At 47.8% G+C, this 11,957-nt stretch overlaps 1 protein-coding gene and 1 long non-coding RNA gene across 4 annotated transcripts in view; one reads left to right on the plus strand and one right to left on the minus strand.

Moving 5' to 3' along the window:
* Window positions 1-8,676, minus strand: part of SETBP1 (SET binding protein 1) — a 269,874-nt gene extending 261,198 nt beyond the window's left edge. The window contains exon 1 of one of the 2 annotated variants that reach the window (XM_084503657.1): window positions 8,194-8,676. The gene's annotated coding sequence lies outside the window, so the exon portion shown is untranslated. The remainder of the gene's footprint in view (window positions 1-8,193) is intronic. The other variant, XM_084503655.1, reaches the window with a different exon arrangement.
* A 1,100-nt stretch (window positions 8,677-9,776) lies between these two features.
* Window positions 9,777-11,467, plus strand: LOC311427317. Of its 2 annotated transcripts, XR_014687291.1 has the most exons (4): window positions 9,777-9,978; window positions 10,109-10,179; window positions 10,565-10,663; window positions 10,768-11,467. It is a non-coding gene; the product is annotated as an uncharacterized lncRNA (long non-coding RNA). The 2 variants fall into 2 exon arrangements; XR_014687292.1 differs by lacking the exon at window positions 10,109-10,179 and having other exon boundaries at window positions 9,848-9,978; window positions 10,768-10,904.
* The last annotated feature ends 490 nt before the right edge of the window (window positions 11,468-11,957 follow it).

Genomic DNA, 11,957 nt, shown 5'->3' on the forward strand with positions numbered 1-11,957 from the left:
TGTGCACAAGGCAAAGGGCAGCCCGCACTGCCCGGACAGAGGAGTCAAGAGGCATAACCGTTAGATGGGAGCGTGCTGGTGGGAAGACCCGAGGACAGGAATAAAGGCAAACAGCCGGCAGCTGCTGTGGGCAGAGGAAAGGAGTAGCCTCTATTGAAGATGAAGAGGAAACAGTTACAGAAGTGCTGGGACACCTTGAGTCAGAGGGGAGATAAGAGCCTGCTGAGTACCTGCATGCCCCAAAGGCCTCTCCAGCTGAGCTACTTCATTGTGCTCTTCGAGAGGCATTGCACACGTCCTGGGAAAGTCATTGTACATGTCTGGGTCCAGCTCAGTCCACAGAGGCAAACAGGCAGGGAACACTCAAATCCCCATCTGAGCAGGGCCAGGACTTAGGGTCATTACTTCCTTGTAACCCCACAGACTTCGGGAGAATATTAAGGGTCAGATTGGAGGCAGAATTTGGGGGTCATCTCATGTCACGAATGACCTACAGGTCCCCATGCTCCCAGTCCAAGTCCTTCACTTAGGGCTCTTGGGGCCTGAAGGTCCCTACCAAGGCACTCCCCAGAGGCAGAGGGGTGATGGATGCAGGTTTGCATAGGGTCCCAGTCCCCACCATGGGCTACGCTGCAGCTAATTGTTATTGTAATATTTCATTATCTTGTTAGAGGCTTTTCTTCAGGCCCTGGAAGGTCTGAGAGAGGCCTTAACAAAATATTCTGGTCTGAAATCCATGCGTGAAAGTTAGCATGTTTTACAAGCAGATGTGTCTGCAACTCTGATGAAAGGATGAAGGAGCAGGATCAGTGCTTCTGTGACTACCTCAATGACACAATATTGGGATCTAATGTAAATCAGCACCTACAGCAAGTGACATTTATGGCACTTATTCAGCAGGATTTGGAAGGAAAGTGCCTCACTGTTAAAGCCAAGTGACTAAAAGATCCTGATTGACTTTAGGATGTCCACAATGACACTTTTAAATTGTCATAGCTTCAGAAGCCATGATCTTTTTTTTTTTTTTTTTTTTTTTGCTACCCTCACAGACTAAGAGAAGACGGGCCTTCAAGAAGCCCTGTGTTTATATCCATTTATCAGCTCAAAGTCCAGCCAGTTAGAATGTTGCCCTGTTTAAAAGCATATGGTTAGAATAATTTAAAATAGAAAAGTGTTTCCCCTTCTTCCCCCACTCTCACTTTTTCTGAATAAATTGAAAAAAAAAAAAAAAAAAGGAACAACTGACAGCTGGAGGGAATGTATTCAACCTTTCAGGAAGAAAATTGCCATCAAGCAAAGAGAAAGCATGACATTTTTCAGCCCATTAGGTGAAGGTTTATGGTAGTTACGAGGATGTGAATATATGGGTTAATATTTTAAACTGTTTTGCAACCTTAGGAATAATGGGCATGTATAATAACACTTTGCCCAGATGCCTGTTATAATACTTTGCATGTATACAATCCTGTTCAAACACTTACTAAACTCCCCTAGTTAAGCTCCACGTCTCTGATCCCTTCTGAAAAAGAACTGAAGAATTCAGCAGAGAATTATTTCCCTGTACAAAATTCTATTGAATCCACACTATAGAGCTCCATATGAAGGCTTTAGAGGGGGAAAAAAATACAACAGGAAGGATTTCCTTGTCTAGCAAAGTAATAGAATTTCAGAGGAGTTTCAGTGGAAACCCCACTGCATTCTCCAGAGCCAAAAATTTAGCAAGACTTGAGGAGAGGTGAGTATGGATAACAGCATCCCTCCAGAACACGCTGGGTCTGGAAACACATAGGGAAGTTAGGCCAGTATCCAAGTCTTAGAAATCACATCAGTAGGATACTCAGGATATGTGGATTCATATGGAGGAAAGACATGCTTGTAACACCTTGCAGCTTGACCTCTGGTTTGAGTATCATCATTTTCTCCCTTCCATCTTAAAACCAACTTCCCCATCTGCTAAAATAATGGGACAGGAACAGAATGATTCATTGTATACATATGTATCTCTCAGTTTTAAAGGTTAAGGCTAACAAAAATTTCAAAGTAACGTTAAACCTCAGGCTTCCGATCTTTAACCCATCTCTAATTTTGAGGTATTCAAGTGAGTCCTGGGTTACCCCATGTCTGCCTACCACACATTCTTCTGAACAGCTTTCCCAAGCACTGTTACAGGAGATACTGTACTAGAGTAGGGGAAACTTTAATCTCATCCACTGACACATTCATACGATCCTTAACTGCCCAGGACTGCACAGCAACAGGAGCAGCATCCCACTACTTTGGAGAAAGTGAGAAGCTGAGTAAGGGTCTCCCCAGCCATAGAGTTTAGCATCAACCCCAGCGCCCATCTCCACAAGGCATTTCCATCCTAGTATCAGAGGATGCAGAGCAGAGCATCATCCCACCCTGTGCTCCTGTATTCACTGGGGCAGGTCAGGGCCTCCCCGTCACCTATTGAGCTCAGGTTTGCACAGAAATTGGCCAGATCTTGCATGGCTTTTCCACACACTGAGCTTGCTTTCAAAAAAACTACATCAGACTCATGAGCCCTGCAAGGGGAAGACAACTCCGGTTCATCCTCACCACTTGCACAACCCCTTGTTTCCCCACAAGACCCCTGTACTGGATGCACATATCTAAGAGCCCCACCAGTCACCACTCTTAAACAAGAGTATCTGGTCTGTGAGCAGCACCACTGACTAAATACTTCTTTGGTGTCTTCCTGTTCTGCCCCCTGTGCTTTAGCCCCATCACTTTCCTCTTCATATCTCAAGTCAACAAAGTCATTGTCACACATTGACAACAGCACATGGGTTCAGAGGACAGGCAACTGGTCAAAGATCATGGAGATACAGAGGTCTGGGACCTTGCAAAGTTCTCCAGCCAGGAACTTTGGGAAGTAAATGAGAGACAGAAAGATCAAAACCAAGCCTGGATCAAGTCCTTTCCGTCTCCGGGGTGTCTGAGGTCTACAGTTTCAATTTGGCCTTTTGTAGAGAGAGTTGTCTAATCTGAGAACTCTTTGAAACATTCAATTTCATAAAAGACAACAAAAGCCTAAATGAAATAATGTCAGAAGATTGCTTTTCATATCCAGCTGCCCCACAGCTTACAGTAAAAGCTCATCATTGTGTTTGGACAATCTGTGCTGCAAAGTAAATCCATCTCCAAAAGGGAAAAATAGCCTCGAACTCTGCTCACTCTCAAGAGCTGATAAAGTGAATTTAACCACCCCCTACTTCCTTCACACATTTCCCCAGCTCTGAAGGTCAAGACGTCAAATTCTCTGACTGCTTTTATTTAGTTTAAGGAATGATGTAGCCTTCCTTTTTCAGCCCCAACCATGAATCCCCCAAACCTTGCTCTCCCTACCAGTTAGACAGGACCACCAAATCCAGGCAGCTGTTGGGGAGCTGTGCTTGTTCACAACACCAGTTGGCTGAGCAGGTCTGAGGCACAATGAACTTCTGAAGCCATATCAAGTGAAGCTTTTACAAAGGAGAAGGAAAAAGAAGCCATCTCTAAGGGTTTGAGAGCATCACAAAAGCAATTGTGCTAACAACGCACACTTTCAATGTGATTTCCTATCAGAAGGCAAAGCAATCCCAACCTTGAAAGTTTGGAAATCATTTTCAAATCTGACAGTCCCCCAGGCTAAAACCTGAAGCTGAGGGGTTTTAAAGCCCATCTTTAATCAAGATGACAATTTCCTAAAAGGATGAGTCATTTTATTTATTTTATTTCCTCCACAATAATAATGGGAAAGAAAACTTTTTTTTTTTTTTTCAAGTTGGAAAGAGAGAAAGTAACAAGAGCAGAACCTATAATAGCAGCAAAACCAGTCCCAGTAGAAACCACAAGCCCTGCAGCAAAACATTGGGAACGTTCTCAGATGAAGTTCTCCCACAGACTCCCGCCTTTCTTGCTAGGCTTTGGACTAGTTCTAAACTTTGGATCGCCAATGCCCTAAAATCACCTGGATTTCCCAGCAACAAGTCAGCTGAGGCTAGGTTTTGCAGTGGATTTCATCTGAACACCTATTTCTTCTCCATGCACAACCCTGCGGTACTTCTCCCAAACGCTGTTTGATTGCAGCATGTAAATGCTCAAAACCCTGCATGCTCACATGTTATGGTGGGCAAAAGTGACAAGCTGAACTTTCTAAACGTGGCTTAAATCCTATTGAATTGGCCCTGCTGCAGGCCATGCATCATGGAGCACATTTTGTCAGGTATTAATGTTGCTTTTCAACATCGTTGCAGACCCACAGATCACAGATACTCCAGAGATGGGTAGTTAAGGGGCAGCAAGAAGGATGCCTGGGCATATGGTTAAACAAATCAGTCATCAATTCACTGGGAGAGCTTTCATTTCCAGCACAGCAATCTGTTGGATCCCAGAACTGTTTTTACGTGGTTCATTAGACAATAGCCTTTCTTGCTACTAGTTGGGTCAAGAGTCAAAATTGCTGTGTAATTGCAAGTCTCCAAGCACAAGACAAGAGTTTTTCAGTCCTGGAGGGTGTTGTCCAAAGGGGAAAGAAAACAGAAGGGAAAGATTATGTGTGAGCAATTGAGCCCTACTGAGAGGGCAAAAAAAGTCACTGAAACTGGGATTAGCCAAATCTTGTAATGGAAAACAAGAGTCCTGTTGGTAAGCTGGCACTTACACCTAAGAGACATGTGTGCTGGGGAAAGGAACTCAAAGGATGGGTTCAAAACAGACTAGAAGAGGAGATTAAGCAGCATCTGAAGCCAAAAAATGATGGACGGACCTTTTCAAGCATTTAACTTCTTGAGTTAATTAAGCATGTGGCCATAGCAGTTATTAAAGAAGAACAGTTCCCAACTTAATCAAAGTACATTATTGGAAATGATACTGAGAAACCTCAGTAGAGAAACCCAGCAAGTATCAAGTCAAACTAAATAGCTCAGTTATGATTATTATTAATAATAAATCATGGCCACTGTTTCTTTTGTTTGCCAACAACTAGCATAGTTTATGGCTCTGCACAAACCTAACACACCATTTTATTGCATTTCAGAGAGTGCATCCTCCTAAAATGATAATGTGTTAATAATCTATGCTGGGCTTTTTGGCAGGAACCAAAGAGCTCAAACAACTTGAAATAACATCAGCAAAAAATTATTTATTCCCCATCCCTAGTTGCAGAGAAAACAGAGGTTTTCTTGGCTCAGTTACTTCTCAATAGATTTCTGGTTTCAATTAAAACTTTGAGTCTGAGAAGTTAAAAAAAAAAAAAAAAAAAAAAAAAAAAGCCAATAAGAGATGGAAGAGAAGTCTCCATTCACTGTGTGTTTCTGCTTTCCCCCCCGCACCCCCCTCCCGCTTTTACATAACCCTTCCAAGCCAAGAGCAGAGGCTAAAGCACAACTACATTGTTTGGAAGGTTTTTCTCCTTTCGGCTAAAAAGCAAATGGCCAAAAAAGAATTAAAAAAATAAATAAATCATGGGTGTCTCCCTTTACGCAGGAGGCCAGCATGCGGCTTTGCATCCCGAGGCGATTTCCCCCCTGATTTCTGCAGGTTTAGGGCAATGCTCCCAGTCATCCCAGCCTGGGGCAGCCGGGTTGGGGGCTGCAGCCGCTCGGGGCTGTGGCCCCAACAGCCCTGTCCCCACAGAGGGCCACTGTCGCTGTCACTGCCAAGGGGTCGCGATACGCTCCCTGGCAGCAGAGGGCTGGCAGCTCAGCGCCTCGCACACCTAACGGATGGACATTTCAGGCGGAGCCCCCACGGGCTCCCCAACACCTCAGCCTAGAGTGGGGGCACCCCATCGTGGTGTCCCCCCCGCCCCCCAGGGACCCAGAGTGGCCAGGGGACCCTGTCCCACCCCAGCCCCAGGGCCACTGCTGACTGCGAGGTGCCCTTGGAGCATCAGGCGTCGGGCCCACGATTATCAGCGGCGTTTATTGGAAGCGGAAACGAATCGGAAATCCTTCTCTCAGCGGCCTTTGTAGGGGCAGGGATACACGCAGGCAGCGGCAGGCTGAGCTGAGCACAGCGGGGCAGATGGTGCCGGGGTGCTGCACGGACATGCGGACACTCACACGTGGACATACAGACACTCACACACACTCACTGAATGCCACACTAGCACACTCACTCGCTCACTGCACACGGAACAGGGTGGGAGGTGGCCACTGCCTCGCCTCGGGGACCTGATCTCCCCCTGCCCGTGGCATGGGGGGAGTGTAAGATGGGGTGTGAGTGAGTATGTTAGTGTGGGTGTCTGTGAGGGTGTGTGAGAGTGTGTACGGGGGGGGGGGGGAAGTGTGAGCATGTACGAGTGTGTGTGCATGTGGGTGTGCATACGTGTGTGTGTGAGTGCCTGTGTGTGAGGGTAGGTGTGAGGGGAGTGTGTGAGAGAGTGAGTGTGCAAGTGAGAGTGTATGTGTGTGTGTGCATGTGGTTGTGCATGTGGGTGTGAGTGTGTGTACACGAGTGTGTGAGCGACCACGTGTGTGTGTGCTGTGTGTGTATGCGCAAGTATGAGTGCATGTTTCTGTGTGTGCATGTGTCTGAGTGTGTGTACATGTGAACATGTGTGCACGTATAAGTGTGTGTATATGAGCATATGTGTGAGTGTGTGCATGTATGTGCATGTGTGTGTGTCTGTGTCTATCTGTGTGTGCAAGTATGTGTAAGTGTGCATGCATGTGTGTGTGTGAAAGAGTATCAGAGTGTGTGTGTGAGTGTGTCTATGTGTGTTGTGTGTGCGCCCGGGGCTGGGCAGGGAGCCTTGCACTAGGGCTGGGGCTGACAACAGCTGCCCTCAGCTGCAGCCTGGGTTGTGCCCCCCTGGCACACACACCCCCACACATGCACAAACATACACACAGACCCACATGTATTCACACTTGCACACACTCACGCACACTCACACACACATGCATGCACACTCACACATACATGCACACACACATTGACACTCTCACACTTGCACACACACATTTGCACACATTCACACACACACTCACACTTGCACACACATGTATCCACACTGCCACACACACTCACACACACATATTCACAGGTTTGCACACTCTCAGTCACACACTCTCAGGCACACTCAAACACACACACTCACACATACCCATACGCACACACACACTCGTATACACTCACAGACATACACACATACACTCACACATACACTCACACACACACACACACACACACACTCACACTCACACTCACTCCCCCCTCCAGCTCCTCCTCTCCCCTCCCCCCCCTCCCCATCTCACTGGGGGCCACCGGGGGCCCCGTGGCGGCGCGCAGGGACTAATTACCCCCAATTAACAACGTGCCTCGCTCCAGCACCGAGCAGGAGGGTCAGGAGGGGGGTGTCCCACACCTCTAAACCCCCCCACACTCTCAGCTCCCCCCAAGCCCCCCCCTTGCCCGCTCCCGCAGCGTCCTTCCCAATGTCAGAGGGGCAGCGGCGCCCTCCCAGCGGGCAGCCCCGAGCACGGGGGGGGTGCACGCCCACCCTCACGCCCACCCGCTCACACTCACACTCACACTCACATTCACACGCACGGATCCCGAAAAGGTTACAGGGTTGCTCTCTAGCTCCACTTAACCTGCAATTTACGAAGCCGGGGAAGAGGGGGGGCTCTCTCCCCTGCTTTCCCCACGCCGAGCTGCCACCTCCCCGCGGCCCCGCTGGGGGAACGCATACAGGCTAGCAAATTTTGGGGTGTGTGGGGGAAGGCAAAAGGGGGGTACACATTATGCGAACTCCTAAAAAAAATGCAACCCCTTCCCAGCAGCACGCTCGTAACCGCAACCGCCCCCCCCCCAACACCCCCCAAACGAGCCCATACACCCCCCCTGCAGCCACAAAGCATGGGGAGAGAAGGGGTCGGGGGGAGAGGGCTCGCATGCATCGCAGGGCACAGAAATTCCCCCCAGCCCCCCATAAATAAAGACCTTTCCGCGCCATTGCAAAGTCACAACACGAAAAAAAAAAAAAAAAAAGAAAAAAAAAAGGAGACGATATTAACTTTTGCATGCAGAGGGGAAAAAGGCAGGGGGGTAAAGGGGAGGGGGGGTAAGAAGCGAGGGGGTGAGACCCTCCCGCAATCCGGATCAGCAAGACAGACCTTTCCTCGATGCCTCCCGGTTTTTGTCGCTTTTTTTTTTTTTTTTTTTTTTTTTTTTTTTACTAACCCATATCCCCCCAAAAAACGGCAGCGGGGGCTTCTTAGCAGCTTCCTCTTCTTCTTCTTTCTTCCTCCTCCTCCTCCCTCGGCTTTCCCCCCTTCTTGTCTCTTCTCTTTTAGATCCCGGTTTCGAGCCCTCGCCACAGCCCCCAAAGGTGCTTTTGCTTGTGTTGCGGCAAACCCATGGCGGTGTTCATCTGTCAGATTAGGGGAGCGCACGGCCGCGCAGCACACGCAGAGCGCAGAGGGAGGAGGGCGGGGGGAGGAGGGAAGGCACCCGGGGAGAGGGAGATGGACGGACAGACAGCCGGCTGGAGAGCTCGCTAGATAAATGATAGATAAATAGAGCGAGGGAGAGCGAGAAAGGGGGGAAAATGGCGTCTTGGAAGCCGGAATCCCGGAGTAAATCAAATTAACACGCAACACCCAGAGAGCAGTCCCGGCTAATTTTAGCAGGATCCAAAATAAAATGGAAAGGAAAAGGGGGGTGGAAAGGAGGAGAAGGAGGAGGGGGGTGAAAGAAAGCAGGAGTGGGGGAAGGAGGCAAAAAAAAAAGGGGGAGAGCAAAAATAAAAAAAAATAAAATCAATGCACTGGATAAAATCCTGGATTTGAAATCGATGGAGCTTGTCTCTGGCTCTCTCGCTTTTCCTTTTCTTTTCCTTTTTTTTTTTTTTTTTGGAGTGGGCCCCCCCCCCTTTTTTTTTTTTTTTTTTTTTTTTTTTTGCTGCCTGTTTGTTGCTGCCGGTTGTTTGGGGGCCTTTTGCAGGGGGGCGCGGGGAGGGGAAGCGTTTTCGCTTTTGCTTTTTTTCCCGGCGAGGAGTTAAAAAAAAAAAAAAAAAAAAAAAAAAAAACGAGAGAAAAAAAAAAAAAAAAAAAAAAAAAACGAGAAAAAGGCTGCTTTTTTTTTGTTGTTTTGTTTTTGGCGGCGAGGAAGCTGTTCCCTTTATTCCTGCTCTCTTCTCCGGAGCGGGCCCCGGTGCTGGTGCCGGAGGAGCTCCGGCGGGTTGCGGGGCTGCAGCCGCCCGCTCCCCCCGGCGCGCCGCCCCGCACCGCCCCGCACCGCCCCGCGCCGGGCCGGGGGAGGGCAAAGGGGAGGCGGGGGCCCCCCCCCCCAAATACCCTGGGTCTTTAACGGGCGAGGGGTCGGTGCTCGCACACCCGTCCCCCGCTCCCGGCTCGGCAACGGGGTGTTTTTGGGGCCCGCTTTTTGCTCCCCGATGATTTTTTATTTTTTTTTCCCCATTTCTCTGTCTTGTATTTTGTCTTTGGGTCTGGGTTCCCCCCTCCCTCCCTCTCCCTCTCTGCGAGGGGCGGTGATTTATTTAAGCAGATCTGGGGGCTGCTGGCTCCAGCTCTCTCTTTCCCCGGTTTCTGTCGCTCCCGGAGTCCTGCAGCACTGCCGGGGGAGGTGAGGGAGGCGGGATTTGAGGGAGGGGGTAGAATAAATGGTAATGATCAAGCATACACACACACACACACACACGCTCACACTCGGTGTGGCTGCAATGCTCAGCCCTGGGTTAATGTACTCAACAGTGCCACTACCTGACACAACAGCAGCACTGATGGGGGCTGGGGAGAAAAGGCAGAGAAGGTGAGAGACTGGGCGCAGGGCTGCTCAGCCCACCCCAAAGTCTCCCCTCCCACTTCCCCCTGCACATACTCTTGTCACACCGCAGCCCCTGCGGGCTCAGGCCCTGGGCAATAGGATTTTAGGGTCCGGTGATCGCTGCTCAGACCTGACGTGGGACTGGAGGGGGCAAGCAAAGACCTCGACAGCTTTGTTAAGGTGAGAATGAAACCTCCCTTGTATTAATCATTAGTAGTGCCCAAAATACAGCTCAAAATCTGCCCTGGTCCAAGGGACGTGAGGGCAGGAACCGTGCAAAATCCAAACCCTTGTTTTTTTTCTTTCCCAGCCTTGCTCTTCCAGCAGTCTTGATGCCATTACTGTTTGGGCTGCCAGCTTGGGAAACCCTTACTCACAGGCGTAAATTGTTGGCTTGCCCAAGTAATCATGAGGGTGACAAGTAGAAACCCCAGAAAAGGAAGGGTTGTGGGATGGAGCTGCGCAAGTGCACTTACAGGTGAAGGTGATGTCGGGAGGACCCTGCCTGGGTCCATCTGGCAGCAATGGGGCCACTACCACCTGTTGCCATGCCATCCCCAGAGCGTTTCAGGAGGCTCAGAGCACACAGAGTTTCTCCCCTTCGCTCTGGTACAAACAGTAACCACAGGCCATCATCCAAGTGACCTGAATTCTGGGCCAGCTGTTGCAAGGACTACCCGGGTTGACCCTCACCAGCAACAAAGGCAAATTCGTATTCCATAGCCCCTTAAATGTGCAACAGTGTATGTGTCCTTCTATACTACAGGTCCCAGTGTAGATCCAGCTGGGTGGGAGGGCTCTGTATGGCCCAGGAGATGCCAGAATATCCTTCACCACCCCTCTTGAGAGTCAACTAAATGGGCAAGTATGTGTCCTTAAGCCCCAGTGTGCTTTCTGGGAAAATGCTTTCTTGAAAAATCTCCTAGATGAAAACCACCCTGAGCCATTTTTCCCTTTATATCTCTCCAGATGACTCACCTCTGCCATGCTGCCTGCAAATCTCAAACTGATGAGGTTGGGTAGAGGCAACAGGCCGTGTCCGTCCTTCTTCTCCTGTGTGTCCTGTCCTCTCACTTCTCTCCACCAACAGCAGAACACAAATAAACAAACCAATAAAATACACAAAAAACTATGACCAACAGATCAACCCCACCTCCATCCCAAACAAATATGCAACCTAAAAACTTTTGAATCGGAAATGTCACACTGAAAATGTTGACATTTCTGATTGAAGCCAAACAAGAATTGTCATTTCAAATCAGCACTTTGACATGGAGTGGAGGCTTGTTTGTTTAAATCAAATCACCCAACTGGAGCTACATTTTGTCATTTTCTATCCAAACACAATGAAGAGAAATAGTTTCAACATTTCTTGGCAGAGCTGAGAGTGACATTTTCCTGGGAAGAATTTTAGTTTCAAAAACTTTTGGCAGGTAAATCTGCACCGAAGACCTCCAATGACCATCATCTTCCATCTTGGAAGAAGCCAACCCACAAGATTAGGAAATAATTGGTTTGATTGAATTAATACAGAAAATCAAACTCTAGACCAAAATACTCCAACAAGAAAAAGAACAGCAACAACATCAATTTTGATTTTCCTTTGTTAGAAAATTATCTTTTGCTCATATTTAATAAATACGGGGTAAAAACTAACTCTTGAACCATTGCTCTTTTTATCTTGTTTTTCTTTTCTTCTTGAGACTATACATATACATATGTATTTAAGCAGCACCATTTAAATAATTTCAAACTGAGAAGTTCAATTTGGAAAGCAATCTAGATAATGACTTATTTAATGATCACTTGCTTTGAAGACATGGGGGAATCTAAAACTAAAATGAAAAAAAAAAAGCTTCAAAACTGTTACAGGAACTTTTTGATTGATCCAAAGTTATTTTTAGGTCTGTGTTACATATGACTTGCAAACACAGAAATATCACACCTAATTACCTGTAGACCACAAACTGAGAAAACCCATTGGACTAAATCTTGTAAGCAGAAAAAGAGCCATTCTTTTGAGGGATCACTCTGTATTATGTGTGAGCATAAATCGTTATGCACACTAAGTTAACTTCAAAGGATTTCTTAGCTATAGTTTTGTCTTCTATACCTAGAACATTTTGCTTTTTAAAAAATCTCACATTCTGCTTCTTCAG

The sequence above is a fragment of the Aythya ferina genome (genome assembly GCF_964211825.1).
Source record: "Aythya ferina genome assembly, chromosome: Z".
NCBI lineage: Eukaryota > Metazoa > Chordata > Aves > Anseriformes > Anatidae > Aythya > Aythya ferina.